The 15,305-nt window shown below is 43.6% G+C and overlaps 1 protein-coding gene across 1 annotated transcript in view; it reads left to right on the forward strand.

Annotated features, from left to right (window-relative positions):
- DTWD2 (DTW motif tRNA-uridine aminocarboxypropyltransferase 2) overlaps positions 1-15,305 on the forward strand; it is a 219,075-nt gene that overhangs the window by 180,346 nt on the left and 23,424 nt on the right. The gene's annotated exons all lie outside the window — the stretch shown is intronic.

Here is a 15,305-nt window from a genome sequence, read left to right on the forward strand (position 1 = left end):
GGCTGTTCGCGCCCAAAGGTTTCACGCATGGTCCTTCACGATGGATAAAGCCACCCGAAGCCAGATGTATGACCTCATCCACCTCGCCCGGAAGTGGCTACAACCCGAGATCAACTCAGCCAGCCACATCGTGGAACGGTTGGTCATGGACCAGTTCTTGAGGAAACTTCCCTCTGCCTTACGCCGTTGGGTCAGTCGGAGTGACCCCCACAATGCGGATGAGCTTGTGGCCCTCGTAGAAAGGTACAATGCAGCAGAAGAGCACCCGCAACCCACAGTCGTGGAGCAACCCCACTACCCGAGGTTCCAGGACTCTTCCAGAGACGGTAAAAGGGTACCGGGGTTAAGGGGCGCTGAAGAGCGGCGACCACCTTCACGCAGCACCAGCAACAGTGGTTCGCACACTAAGGGCAATAGCCAACATGGGGAGCCGGGAAAAGGCTCTAAGTGGGACACAGACTATGTACCTAAATGTGTAAATTGTCATGAGAGGGGCCACACAGCAAAAATCTGCCCACTAAATGATGAGCCCATGCAATGCAACAGCGTGGAACCTTATTCGCTGTTGTCCCAATGTATGGGCCCTAGCCCAGAGGACCCCTTGAATAACCATCTGTGGGCATTTGTAAAGGTTAATGGTAAGAGGGTTCGGGCACTTCTTGACTCTGGGAGCATGGTCACACTAGTGTCCGAATACCTCTTGCCCATTAAGAAGAAACAGGGAAACAGTTCACAAAGAGTGGCAATTTGTTGTATACATGGGGATAATCATGAATATTCCACTGTTGATGTTTTTTTTGAAACAGAGTTTGGTTCTTTAGATTTCAAGGTGGGTATTGTACCCAAACTGGCACATGATGTGTTAATAGGGACCGACTTTCCCCATTTTCTAAAAATGTGGTCCCCCGCTCAGAATAGCGCCCAGAGTTCAATAGCGGACCATAATGAAGTATTAGAAGAAACAAATCCTTTCCCTTTTTCAGAAATGGAGGTTGACGAGGGCCCAAATAAGAAGGGGGAAAAGGAGGAGTGCTGTAAAATTCCCTTCCCCATCACTACTTTGGTAGGGAATACCCCAAATCAAGATGTTGAGCAGACACTTACCACCCCAGAACCGGATAAGACCCTCGCTGACATAGAGGTCAGTCCTGGGAGTTTTAAGAAGGCCCAGTGGGAGGACCCCACATTAGCGGTAGCAAGGGGAAATATACGGGACCAGAATAGTACTCCTGGCCAACCAGATAGGTCACTTGCTTACCCCTACTTCGAGGTAGAGAACGACCTAGTATATCGGGTTGATAAAAGGAAATCAGTTACAACTAAACAATTGTTGGTACCACGGACATTCCGTAACGTAGTATTACACCTCGCACATAGTCATCCATTGGGGGGACACCTAGGGGTGGAAAAGACAAAAGAAAAGGTTCTCCGAAGCTTCTATTGGCCTGGGGTTCTGGCAGAAATTACGAATTATTGTTCCTCATGCCCAGAATGTCAGATCACCGCCCCGTTCAAGGCGTACCGCAGCCCATTGGTACCCCTTCCCATAATAGAGGTACCATTTGACCGGATTGCTATGGATCTAGTAGGACCCCTAATAAAGTCTGCTAGGGGACATCAGCATATATTGGTAATATTAGATTATGCCACCCGATATCCGGAGGCAGTTCCCCTACGTAGCACCTCAGCTAAAAACATAGCAAAAGAGTTAGTAGTTCTGTTTTCCCGGGTCGGGATTCCTAAAGAGATTCTATCTGACCAGGGAACACCATTTATGTCCCAAGTAACGAAAGAGCTATGTAAACTCCTAAAAATCAAGCATCTCAGAACCTCAGTCTATCATCCACAAACAGATGGTTTAGTGGAAAGGTTCAATAAAACCTTAAAGAGCATGTTACGGCGGGCGGTTGATAAAGATGGGAAAAACTGGGATTGTTTGTTACCGTACCTGTTATTTGCCATTAGGGAAGTTCCCCAATCATCCACTGGCTTCTCCCCGTTTGAACTATTGTATGGCCGACACCCAAGGGGCTTACTGGATATAGCCAAAGAGACTTGGGAACACGAGGTTACCCCTTACAGAAGTGTAATAGAGCATGTTGCCCAGATGCAGGACCGCATTGCTGCAGTCCTACCCATAGTGAGGGAACACATGGAGAAAGCTCAAGAAGCACAGAGGAATACATATAATAAGGGTGCTAGGGTCAGAATTTTTTCTCCAGGTGATAGGGTACTAGTTCTGGTTCCCACCGTGGAGAGTAAATTCCTTGCTAAATGGCATGGGCCATATGAGGTCTTGGAAAGAGTGGGAGAAGTAAATTATAAGGTAAGACAGCCAGGTAGGAGGAAACCTGAGCAAATTTACCATATAAACCTACTCAAGCCCTGGAAAGATAGAGAAGTCTTGTTAACCCTAGTACCCCCAGGTCCGTCAGAGAATCAAGAAACTGACCCAGAGGTTAGCATAGCTGAAACCCTGTCTGTTCATCAGAAACGAGAGGTTCAGAATTTAGTGAAAAGAAACAAAGAAATCTTCTCTATACGGCCAGGTAGAACTAGCGTAATTGAACATGACCTAGTCTCTGAACCGGGGGTCCGAGTTAACCTTAAACCGTACCGAATCCCAGAGGCCAAAAGAAAGGCTATAAGTTTAGAGGTTAAAAAAATGCTAAAACTAGGTGTAATTGAGGAATCCCAAAGTGGGTGGAACAGCCCTATAGTCTTAGTCCCAAAGCCAGATGGTACAACAAGGTTTTGTAATGACTACCGGAAACTAAACGCGGTGTCAAAATTTGATACTTATCCTATGCCCAGGGTAGATGAACTTGTAGAGAGACTGGGTAAAGCCCGATATCTCACAACCCTAGACCTAACAAAAGGGTACTGGCAGGTTCCCCTCACAGAAAGGGCAAAAGAAAAGACAGCCTTCTCAACCCCAGACGGCCTCTTTCAGTATAAGGTGTTGCCTTTTGGCTTACATGGAGCTCCCGCCACATTCCAAAGAATGATGGATAAAATTTTAAAACCACATGCTCGGTATGCTGCCGCCTACCTGGATGATGTGGTAATCCATAGTGAAGATTGGCAATCCCACCTTCCAAAGGTCCAAGCTGTGCTTGACGCAGTCCGGTCTGCTGGACTAACTGCTAACCCCGCTAAATGCACTATTGGTCTGGAGGAGGCCAAGTATCTGGGATATTCTATTGGCAGAGGTTTACTCAAACCCCAAACACTCAAAGTGGAGGCGATACAAAATTGGCCAAGGCCAGTTACAAAAAAACAAGTAAGGACCTTTTTGGGGTTAATTGGGTACTATAGAAGGTTTATTCCCAATTTTGCAACTAAGGCAACCCCACTAACTGACCTCACAAAAGCAAGAGGACCGCTAATGGTAAAGTGGTCCCCCGAAACCGAACAGGCCTTTAGAAGCCTGAAAGAAGCTCTCTGTGCCCAACCAGTGTTGGTCACACCTGACTTCTCCAAAGAGTTCGTAGTCCAAACCGACGCATCTGAGGTAGGGCTGGGGGCGGTACTCTCCCAGGAGTCTCAAGGTGAGGAGCACCCCATCCTTTATTTAAGTAGGAAACTAAATCCCCAGGAGAAAAATTACTCCATAGTAGAGAAAGAGTGTCTCGCAATAAAGTGGGCTGTAGAGACGCTCAAATACTACCTGTTGGGGAGAAAATTCCGGTTGGTCACAGATCATGCACCCCTTACCTGGATGTGTCAAAACAGGGAAAAGAATGCTAGAGTGACCAGGTGGTTCCTAAGCCTACAACCCTTTAAATTTTCTGTGGAACACAGGTCAGGGCACAAACATGGCAATGCTGACGGGTTGTCAAGGATGCACTCCCTAATATCCATGGTCGCTCATCCCTCGAGGTCTGAGCTGGGGGGGAGGATATGTGACAGAAACCAGGGGATGGTAATAAATTCCGTATATAGGGCTCCCAGGATACTAGACAGTTTCTATCCTGTTTGGCCTGGGAGTGCAGCCTTATAATACATACACTCCATCCCACAGTTTGGCAAGCACTGGAACTGAGGGATGAGAGATCCAGACCAGAGTTTGTCTGCTGCCTGATTTCTGTCACCTGTCATGCTAATTAGGAATCAGGTATGAAAGACTGATTTCCTGTTTGCTCTGGTCTCCCCACAAGAGCCAGGAGGCTGGAAGGCTGCTGAACTACAGAGGGGAGAAGCCTCTTCCCCAAACAGGTTCAATCTTTCTGTTCATTTGTGTAAGACTGCAAAAGTACCGTGTTTTGATGTTGGAAGTGGAAAAGCCACTTCCAACCCTGAGTCAGGGATATCTAAGTTAAGTTATCGCTCAGGTGAGCAGCTTTTGTTTTGATCTGTTTTCTGTTGTATGCACTGTGGCAGTCTCAGTGCCTGGGACTGAATAAACCAGGCATAGCCTGTTTAAAGGAACAGTACGTGACGCCTCATCATTTAACCTACCCTAAAAGACCGTGTTCTTAACAGTCCCGGACAAACGACGGAGCCCCGGAGTAAGCCGTTTGTCACAGTATGCATGTGTGCGTGTGCGTGTGTGTGTATGTATATGTGTGTGCGTGTGTGTGTGTGTGTGTGTGTGTGTGTGTGTGTGCGTGCGTGTGTGTATGTATGTGTGTGTGTGTGTATGTGTATGCGTGTGTGCGCGTGTGTGTGTGTGTGTATGTATATGTGTGTGCATGTGTGTGTGCATTGTGTGTGTGTGTGTGTGTATGTGTGTATGTGTATGCGTGTGTGCGCGTGTGTGTGTGCGTGAATATATTTATCAAAGTTGCACAATGTTAATAAATAATTTATTCTCACAACATGTCTTTTTTTTTTAATTTTTAAAATATTATATAATACACACACACACACACACACACACACACACACACGTTCCCCAGTGACACACACACTGACAGCTACCAACACACACAGTGATACCCGCCTCCCAAGCGCTTGCTGTCTCCTCTGTAAGGACAGCAAAAAGCTCCAGGTAGAGCGAGCGGCAGCAAGCGAGAGCGAGCAAGCGCCAAACATGGCCAAGGCCTTACATAGCTTCGTAGTCTGGGGTCTAGTGACCGTGTGTTTGCTCCTCTTTCTGCTCCATAATATTTCTTACACGATCTACAGTTGTATATTTTGATTGTGTTGATTTACATTTCTTTTACCAAACGCTTCCCTAGTTGTTTCCTGTAGATGATAATGACTTTACATAGTGATGGAAATAGTTGCTCAGGAAGCAGATAGCATACTGAACCAAATTTCAAAGCATCCAGTAGCATTATACATGGAGTAGCTCCTACGCTGAAGTAGTCTACAGTACATAAAAAAATATTATGTTTTAGGATTAACGTTATGCATTCATTTTTAAAATATTTGTTGGTAGTAGTATGGATACAATGCTGATGAACCATAAGAAATAACAGTAATGCACAAATATAGATGCTGATTGCATTGTTTTGTAATATTGCAAATACATAGTAATAAAACTATTTTTAATAAGTGTTTGAATTGCGCTTACTTCGTACGTTGTTTGGATAAATGTCGTTTGGTTACAAATTATGCAATATTCTTATAGGGTAGTAAGCATAAATGTAAGGGCTGGGACCGTTACCTGAGAGCTTACATCGTGGAATGTATAAGTAAAAATAAAATTGTGTTGTAATGTTTTGGGCGAGTCATTGCTATAGTTGTGCTGAGATGGTCCAAGATTAGTCCTCGGGCTACCTACAGGCCAGTTTTTCTCTAACATATTAATCAATTAGCATAGCTTCAATTATAGCTTAGGAAGCTTGCTCTGTAGGAAACAACAGTGCTGAACTAAGCTTAATTGTTACTGGAACCCAACTCAAATCCAGCCACATTAAACCATCTTCCTGACCCTTTTGCCCTCAGCCATTACATACTGTGTGTGGATCTTGTGTCTTCATGTTGTAAGTTCTGAGTCAGGTAATATTGTGATTCTTAATATTTGTGCGGTTATGCTGTATACTTCTACCTAAATATACATTCAATAAAGTACAGTATATCGATGACTTTGCCATGAGCACAAATAATCATCTAAATGTATGAATAAAACCCTTGGGGTAGTCGGCATTCTAAAGAAGCATTAATATATACTGAAAGCAGAACTTTAGCCAAGTGTAATGTAATTGGCAACATTTTTACAACAGCGCAGTTATGAACACTAGCAGATTTCAGATAGCATCACATCTTTAATCTACAACAATATATTTGAAACTCTTATTTGTTCGTTTTTCAAAATTGCTCTATTTATCTCTGTTTTCACTGAAGGTGAGTTTCTGTTTGAACCCAAAAGAGGGAGACAGGTTGTTCTTCATAGTATAAACGTTCTGTATTGTTTAGGAAACAGAGAAGAGGCAAAATTGCATAAAACTAGCAAACGTAGAAAATACATGAAATAATCATTTAAAATCTTTCACATAGAAAATTCTGCAAATGTAACATATGCTACCACCTCACCTCAGGTTAACTTTAACTTCTCAGATTGTGCAGGCACTGAGAAACTAGGGCAACGCCAGTGTATCTCAAAGCATAGCTAATTAGGTTAGGCCAGTAATTTATAGAATGTAATAGTGGTTAAGTACCTTAAGTGATTGAGGCCTGGGATTATCCAACTAAATTACATTGGAATTAATATTGCACCTGGTAAAAATGTGTGTGGTATCTCCTAACTCATTAATATTGTAGAAAAACCGTAACAGGTGCAATGTAAAAATTGTGATAGCCATGCCGTAATTGCCGTAATTCACTCAACCGATAAATAGGAGTAAATTACGCCTAGCGATGCAATGGTCAAGGGCAATGTTATATACGTCTACCATGGGGTTATGTAATAAATTACTACACACCTATGGCAGAAAATATATAGCACAGGAAACAAATTGGTTAATACATTCCTAACACTACCTACCGCTTGCCTCTAATATTGAGTTGTTGCAGACACTTGGGACTGTATGCACCCGGAATGGATTAGACGGATTTGAATCTGACTGTGTGCGCGCCACAACATTCATACATAAATGTGAAGTGACACAAACTTATAGTAAAACTGTCCCTTTTTAGTTGCTGCTTTAGAATCCTTGATCCCGCACTGGATCAAAAAATAAGGAAGAATCCCACAAAATAATTTGAAACAATGACCTAAGCACAAAATGGATAGGGGAAAAATAACACTATGCTGTAGTGTTATATGTTCAAAATAAAAAATAGATTTTCGAGGTGTGAATTAAGAGGACGCATAGAAAAACAAAACAAAAACACAGATCTCAAATCAACTATTCCAGATGGTGGATATATGCTTATACCAAAGAGAAACCATTTGTAAGTTGAATACTTATCAAGCACGCACTCCATTATTTCTTTTAAACGTATTACACTATTTTAGATTTTGTTCTCTTTTTTCCCTATCCTTTTTGCACTTTGGTCATCATTTATTTATTATATATATATATATATATATATTATCCAAACTAGAGTCCAAGGGAGTTTATATATTAAGATTGATATACGTGTGCATGGCTTTCTATTGACATTTTTATAGTTAAGGAGTGCTATTGTTCTTTTCTCCCTCTCCTTCTCTCTCCACACACCCACACAAAATGTTCTGATTTCATCCCCCCATTTTACTTTTGGTCGTCGTGTTGGTCTTTTTAATTTCCGTTGGAATCCAGTTGAGTACCATCTTTCTCCAACAATGGTCATTTCTTTTGAGATATGCCCAGCCCACTGTTTTTTTTATTTCTTCACCCTTATGATGTCACAGACTCTTGTCTGCTCTCGAACCCATTCATTATTTTTCCTGTCTCTTCAGGTAGTACCCAGCATACATCTCACCATACTTCTTTGAGTTGTCTTAAGCTTCAGAATTATCTTTGCATTTAGTGTTCAAGTTTCACATCACACGTAAGCACATGCAGTATACACTGGTGAAAAAAATTCTGTAGGCACAGTGGATATTTCCATTGAAAGATTACTTTATTTCTTGCGCTCCATCCCATCTTGATTCTCCTTTTTCATTCAAAAGGTTTCCATTCATTGTTACTTGCCGACCAACTTGCCTTTGACAACTTCTAGTTCTATTCTATTTATTTCAATCTTTGCAGAGTTGATACATGATGTTGAACATCCCTTTTGTCTTGCTGTGATTCTTATGGAGGCCCACGTACTTGCTTCAGCAAGTTCTTCAGTTTGTTGCTGGAGGTCTTCTGGACTTGTGGCAAAAATACCAATGTAATCTGCAAATCGTGGAGACTCAAATACTCACCGTTGGGTTTGACTCCTTTTTATTCCCAATGCAATGTCTTGAACAATTCTTGTTACCTTGAAAATCTTTGGTGGCCTGGTGTTTTCCTGTTTTGTGTGTTTTGCTGATCCTTATCTTGCTTGTATTTTCATGTAATCTAATGGTTGATGTGGCATTCTCATAAATGTTATTTATAATATAAATGTATGCTTTCTTCAACACTTTGTCTCTAATACATTTAGAACGACTGAGGTTTACATAGAATCAAATGCATTTTCTTAATCTACGAATTCTAAACCGAGTGGTACAGTGGATCTTATTCATTACTTCGGGAAATTGATAGGGTAGTTTCCCTGGCTGATAGCTATCAAGTGAATGTATGTGTAGCTGCTGAGTCCAGCAGTGAGCTAGTTAATCTCTGCCTGAAGACAGGCTGAGGTAATTGGCCAGCTCTCTGTAGTCTGGGTCTCTGACTCAGGGATATACTCACCTGGCACGCTGGGAGACAACCACTGACCAGGACTATAGACTGGGCCTTTCTGGAAAAGGGCATTGCCCTGTATTGAAGTATTTGTATGGACTATTCTAAAACATGCTGAAAGTAAGCACTTTTACGTTTGTTATGATTTGCTGAAATAAGTGCTTTTTTGTTCCACCTTTTGAGGTTGAGTAAAAACTCTATTCAGACCACCCACATTCCTTCTCAGCCTTACTGCAACATTTCTTGTATGACTTTCGATGTGGTCCATTATGTTGTATCTACTGTGAAATTATGCTTGTTCTCCAGGCTTGGCAAAGGGTCTGTTGCAGCCGATCAGTGAGTATCTTCATAAAAATCTTGCACGTGATTGGAAGTACAGTAGACTGATTGGTCTGCGATAGATATGTAAGATACTTCACCAAAATCAAATGACTAGGGAAGAATATATAACTCCTAACTCTCCTCCTGCCTTCCTTGACTCTTTTTCCGCTGTCTCAGAGGAGGATGTGTCACTGCTAATCTCCTCTTCTCCCTCTACCACTTGCCCTCTTGACCCCATTCCTACCCATCTCCTAAAACCTCTTGCTCCTACTATAACCCCTACGCTCACATACATTTTTAACTCCTCCCTCTACTCTGGTACATTTCCCTCCTCCTTCAAGCATGCAACAGTTATACAATTACTCAAAAACAGCAAGCTTGACCCTACCTGTCTTTCTAACTATTGACCTGTCTCCCTCCTGCCTTTTGCCTCTAAACTCATTGAGCTTCATGTATTCTCTCGCTTGCTCCACTTTCTCAACACCCATTCTGTCCTTGACCCTCTACAATCTAACTTCCGCACTGCTCACTCGACTGAAACAGCCCTCTGTCCTGGGACCTCTTCTCTTTTCACTGTACACATTTTCTCTAGGTGACCTAATCACATCTCTTGGGTTCAAATATCACCTCTATGCTGACGACACACAAAAATTTACTTTTCAACCCCTGACCTTACACCTGCTGTACAGACCAAAGTTTCTGAATTTCTCTCTGCAATATCATCATGGATGGCCCTCTGCCGACTTAAACTTAACATGGCAAAAATAGAGCTCCTCATACTTCCTCCCAAACCTGGCCCTACTATCTCCTCCCACATTACTGTTGGAAGTACTATCATTCACCCAGTAGCCCAAGCACGCTGCCTAGGGGTTACACTCAACTCCTCTCTCACATTCTCCTCCCACATTCCAAACGTTTCTAAAACTTGTCGCTTTTTCCTCCGCAATATTACAAAGATACGCCCTTTCCTCTGTTGCCCGACTGCTAAAACTCTGACAGGCCCTCATTCTCTCCCGTCTCGATTACCGTAACCTCCTGCTGTTCGGCCTTCCAGTTTCTTACCTGTCTCCCCTACAATCTATCCTAAACACTGCTGCCAGAATCACTCTACTCTTTCCTAAATCTGTCTCAACATCTCCCCTGCTAAAATCCCTCTCCTGGCTTCCGATCAAATCCCGCATCTCACACTCCATTCTTCTCCTCACTTTTAAAGCTTTACACTCTTCTGCCCCTCCATACATCTCAGTCCTAATTTCTCGCTATGCACCATCCCGACTCTTGTGTTCTGCTCAAGGATGTCTTCTCTCTACCCCCTTTGTATCTGAAGCCCTCTCTCGCCTTAAACCTTTCTTACTGACTTACTGCCCCACACCTCTGGAATGCACTTCCCCTCAATACCCGACTAGCACCCTCTCTATCTACCTTTAAGACCCACCTTAAGACACACTTGCTTAAAGAAGCATATGAGTAGCACCGCGGATAATACTATACACATGATACATAAAGCTTGGCCCCCTGCAGACGCACTTACCAGAACACCCTCCTACTGTCTGTACGTTCTTCCTACCTACCAATTAGATTGTAAGCTCCTCGGAGCAGGGACTCCTCTTCTGGAATGTTACTTTATGTCTGAAGCACTTATTCCCATGACCTGTTATTTGTATTATTTGTTATTTATATGATTGCCACGTGTATTACTACTGTGAAGCGCTATGTATATTATTGGCGCTATGTAAATAAAGACATACATACGTGTAGAATAAATGAGTTCTTCAGTATTAGGTGATACCTTTTTTATTTGGACTAACAATTTATGTCATAGGACAAGCTTTCGAGAGTTCTCTCTTCTTCAGGTCAAGCAATACTGATATACAAAAGAATCTATGGCTAAAACAGTGTAGAAAAAAAAACGGGAAAAAAACACCGATTTGTACTGTAGATAAGGTAGGGTGTTAAAAGTGTTTGAAACCAGGAAAGGTATGGAGGGGGAGGGATGCTGGGTTGGAGAGAGAGTGTGGATAAGAATAGAGGCAAGCAGGATAATTACAAACAATTTTGATAGGGTGTGAGAAACCCCATACCCACATTAAGTCCTTTGGTTTTGGTGTCAAAGAGTCTTATCATTCTGAGTTCAAATGTTTTCCGTTCTTGGGTGCGTTTAAAGATTCCATTGAGGATTTTGATTTTTAAATCATTTATGGAATGATCTGGCTGTGAGAAATGATGTCCCACAGGTGAGCAGTATCTTCCTTCTTCGTGATGGAGTATGGAGTGTCTGTGCATATTCATTCTGCCTTGTAGTTTTTGGCTGGTTTCCCCAATGTAGCATCCTTGGTCACACTTGTTGCACTGAATCATATACACCACGTTCCTGGATGTGCAGCAGTATGATCCTTTAACATTGAGAGTTCCATGGTTGTGACTGGCTGTTGGATCTTGGCATATATGTTTGCAGAGTTTGCAGCGTTTGTTGTTGCACGGTTTTGTGCTATTATCAGTGTCTTTAAGTTTGTTGTGAAGTTTTCTGTTGACTAATTTCTGTTTGAGGTTTGGTGGTTGCCGGAACGCAAGAATGGGAGGTTTGGGAAAGATTTCTTTTAATGTCACATCCTCTGCCAGCATGGGTTGCAGATCTTCGATTATTTTTCGTATACCCTCTAGGGTAGGGCTGTATGTGGCCACTGGTGCTATGCGAGTGGTAGGTTCTTTCTGTATGTATTGTAGCAGGCGTTCTCTATATATGTGTATACAGGTAAACCCCGTTATAGCGCAACCTTTTATAACGCGAAATCGGTTATAACACGGTTTTCACGTGGCTTCCGTTTAAAAAAAAAAAAAAAAAAAACTGCACACACTCTCACTGCACACACTCTCACTGCACACACTCTCACTACACACACTGCACACACTGCTCACTGCACACACTGCTCACTGCACACACTGCTCACTGCACACACTGCTCACTGCACACACTGCTCACTGCACACACTGCTCACTGCACACACTGCACACTGCACACACTCTCACAGCACACAGCACTCACAGCACATTCTCACAGCACACAGCACACTCTCACAGCACACAGCTCTCACAGCACTCACAGCACACAGCACACAGCTCTCACAGCACACAGCTCTCAGAGCACACTCTCACAGCACTCACAGCACACTCTCACAGCACACAGCACTCACAGCACACTCTCACAGCTCTCACAGCACTCACAGCACACTCACAACACACTCTCACAGCACACTACACCACACCTCCCACTCCCCCTCCCTACCTTTGGTGTCGGCTGCTGAGATCGGAGCGGAGCTGGCATCAGGAGGAGGGGGAGGGGTGTCGGGAGGAGGGGGGGGTGTTGGGAGGAGGGGGGGTGAGTGAGGAACAGGCTGGGACTCAGAGGGCCGTGTGGGATATGCCGAAGAGGGGGGGTGAGTTAGGAGCAGGCTGGGACTCGGAGGGCCGCGTGGGCTATGCTGAGGAGGGGGGGTAGGTGTGGGAGCATGGGGGGGGGAGGAAATGGATGCCGGTGGTGGGAGGTAAGGAGCAGGTTGCGTCTGGACTCGCCGTTGCTAGGGGACGTGTCGCTTCGGGGGCGGCTTCCGGCCACCTCTTCCTTCCCTCCCTCCTCACTCCCTCCCGATCAGGCGCGCGGCGGCCATTTTTTTTAAAATTAGCGCGACCCCGTTACTAACGTAGTGGTCTCGGGGTGGACCCCGAGGACCACGCTATAACGGGGTTTACCTGTATATATATATATATATACCATATTTCCTCAATTATAAGACGCCATCGATTGTAAGATGCACCATCGATTTGGCCCTTACAATTGAGGAAAATTACTTTTTCACTTACCATATTTCAGGAGAAGTCCCATGTTACAGTAGCAGAGGATGAAGGGGGCGGCGGCAGGACAGGTCCCACGTCTGCAGATGGTGGAAGATAAGAAGACAGCGGGCGGGCGTGCTGTGGTGGCGGCAGGAGATCATAATAGCAGGAGAGCTGAGGAGGAGCAGGGAGGCAAAGAGGAATGTAACACCGAAAGTCAGACACCGTTCAACTTCCGGTGTTACAATGCGCTTCTCCCAACCATTCCTCTATGCTGCTCGGCTCCTGCTCAGCTCTCCTGCTATTATGAAATCCTGCCACCGCACGCGCGCCCGCTGTCCATCTTCAACCCTCTGCAGATGTGGGACCTTTCCTGCCGCGCCCGTTTAATCCTCCACTGACATGGGACCTCTCCTGAAACATGGTAAGTGAAAAGAAGGGGCTAGTAGACACTTCCATTTTTTTTTTTTTTTTAAATACGTTGATTCTAAGACGCACCCAGTTTTCGGAAAAAAGGTGCGTCTTAGAATATATATATATACATATATATACATATACATACATACATATACATACATACACACACACACACACTGTAGTCTGGACTGCCATTTGGGAAAAAGAACAATCAGTTAAGCGTCCCAGTATGTAAGACATCCATCTCCACAAATTATAAAACAACTTCTTTTCATAAGACTTTCTTTGATATAAGAAAACAATCTTCACTACTCTCTGCCCATAGAAGAAGAGAATGGTAGCTTAGAGAAAAGTAATTCCTCTTAATTGGTGGATACCCTAATAATCCAAATGATGTAAATATGATGTAAATTGATGGCATTGATATGATGCAGTATTCCTGTGCAAATTCATTAAAATATACTTTTTATTCAGCTAATTAAAAAAATACAGCTACAAGGAAATAAACCTAAGTGTGACAATTGATTATAGAGAGTGCAGCTGTGCCATACCTGATGTAGCTAACTGGCTATGCCAGAAATAATGGTGTGTTTAGGGATTCTGCAGCCGCCAGTGGGGGAGGGATTGGACAGCAGTGATCCCACTGCTTCCAAGCTCAGCAGCAGCCACCCGTCACTGCTATCCTTCCTCTCCCTGCTTCTGTCACGTCAACTTCCGGCTGACAGGAGGGAGAGGAAGGATCAGGTAAGAGCGTGCTGTCAGCCCTTAAAATAAGAGAGAGAGAGTGTGTGTGTGTTTGTAAGTGAGAGGGGGAGAGTGTGTATAGAAGAGACAGGGGGAGAGGGAAGCGTAAGGGATAGTGTGTGGGGGAGAGGAAGCGTGTGTGTGTGTGTGTGTGTGTGTGTGTGTGAGAGAGAGAGAGGGAGCGTAAGGAAGAGTATGTGTGGGGGAAAGGGAGCATAAGGCAGAGAATGTGACTAGGAGAGATGAAAGAGACAGAGGCGGGAGACATGGGGGGGAGGGAGATGAGAGAGGGGGGCAAGGATTGGGGTTCCCCAGAGTTTCACAATTTAATTCTGGGATTCCTTAACCAAAAAAAGGTTGAAAACTACTGGTTTAGAGTCACAGTGCAGCTCTCTCAATAGTGTTGTGCCAAGTAATAATGTGCTCCAAACTATGGCAAAACCAATTAAAATATATGAACAATGACCTTAACGTGTACTAGATACAAATAACTGCAGTATCAATAACTGTGTGAATAAAACTAGCTTAAAGGGCTGTGAGTTGCTGTGTTGAATACAGCCTATTTGATCTAGTCCTCTGTATGGCATAAAATTAGATGCAAGCTACCAATAATTAAAGGTCCCTTTAGGAACTAATACCTTTGATACTACATTTTGATAGCTCCTCTATAGAAGGTAAATAATTCATACATCTGTCTGACCATAAAAAGCTACCCTTTCTAGACTCTAGGATGCCTGAATAATGATATTGAACTAAGTGATTCAGCAGCCATACACCCTGGATAACAGAGGGAGACAAAGAGACGATAAACCTGATAACGTTCGATGCATTCCTGGAACAACACCCCTACATGAGGGGTACCTAGGAGCTACAGATAGAATCATCTGTCAGTTCTCCTACTGACAGCCCTCTCTCTATAGCTCATGCAGCGTCCGCTATGACAGCTAGCGTGTAAACATCATTTGGATTATTAGGGTGTGCACCAATTAAGAGGACTTACTTTTCTCTCAGCTACCTTTTTGTTCATTAACTTTGAATCCTCTAGTAGCAACCTTCCACTGCTTGATAATACCTAGACTACTCTTCCATGCAGTGGAGCCAAGTTCCCCATTCCCCCCATATTCTTTATATTACAACATGGAAGAAGAGCACATTTTTTCTCTGTAAAGGCCCTTTCAGTAGTACTCCTAAATTGGGATCTCATGCAGAATGTTTCATCTTATCAGAGCCCTTAAAAGGTCACTC

The sequence above is a fragment of the Ascaphus truei genome, chromosome 1 (assembly GCF_040206685.1).
Source record: "Ascaphus truei isolate aAscTru1 chromosome 1, aAscTru1.hap1, whole genome shotgun sequence".
NCBI classification, from domain to species: domain Eukaryota; kingdom Metazoa; phylum Chordata; class Amphibia; order Anura; family Ascaphidae; genus Ascaphus; species Ascaphus truei.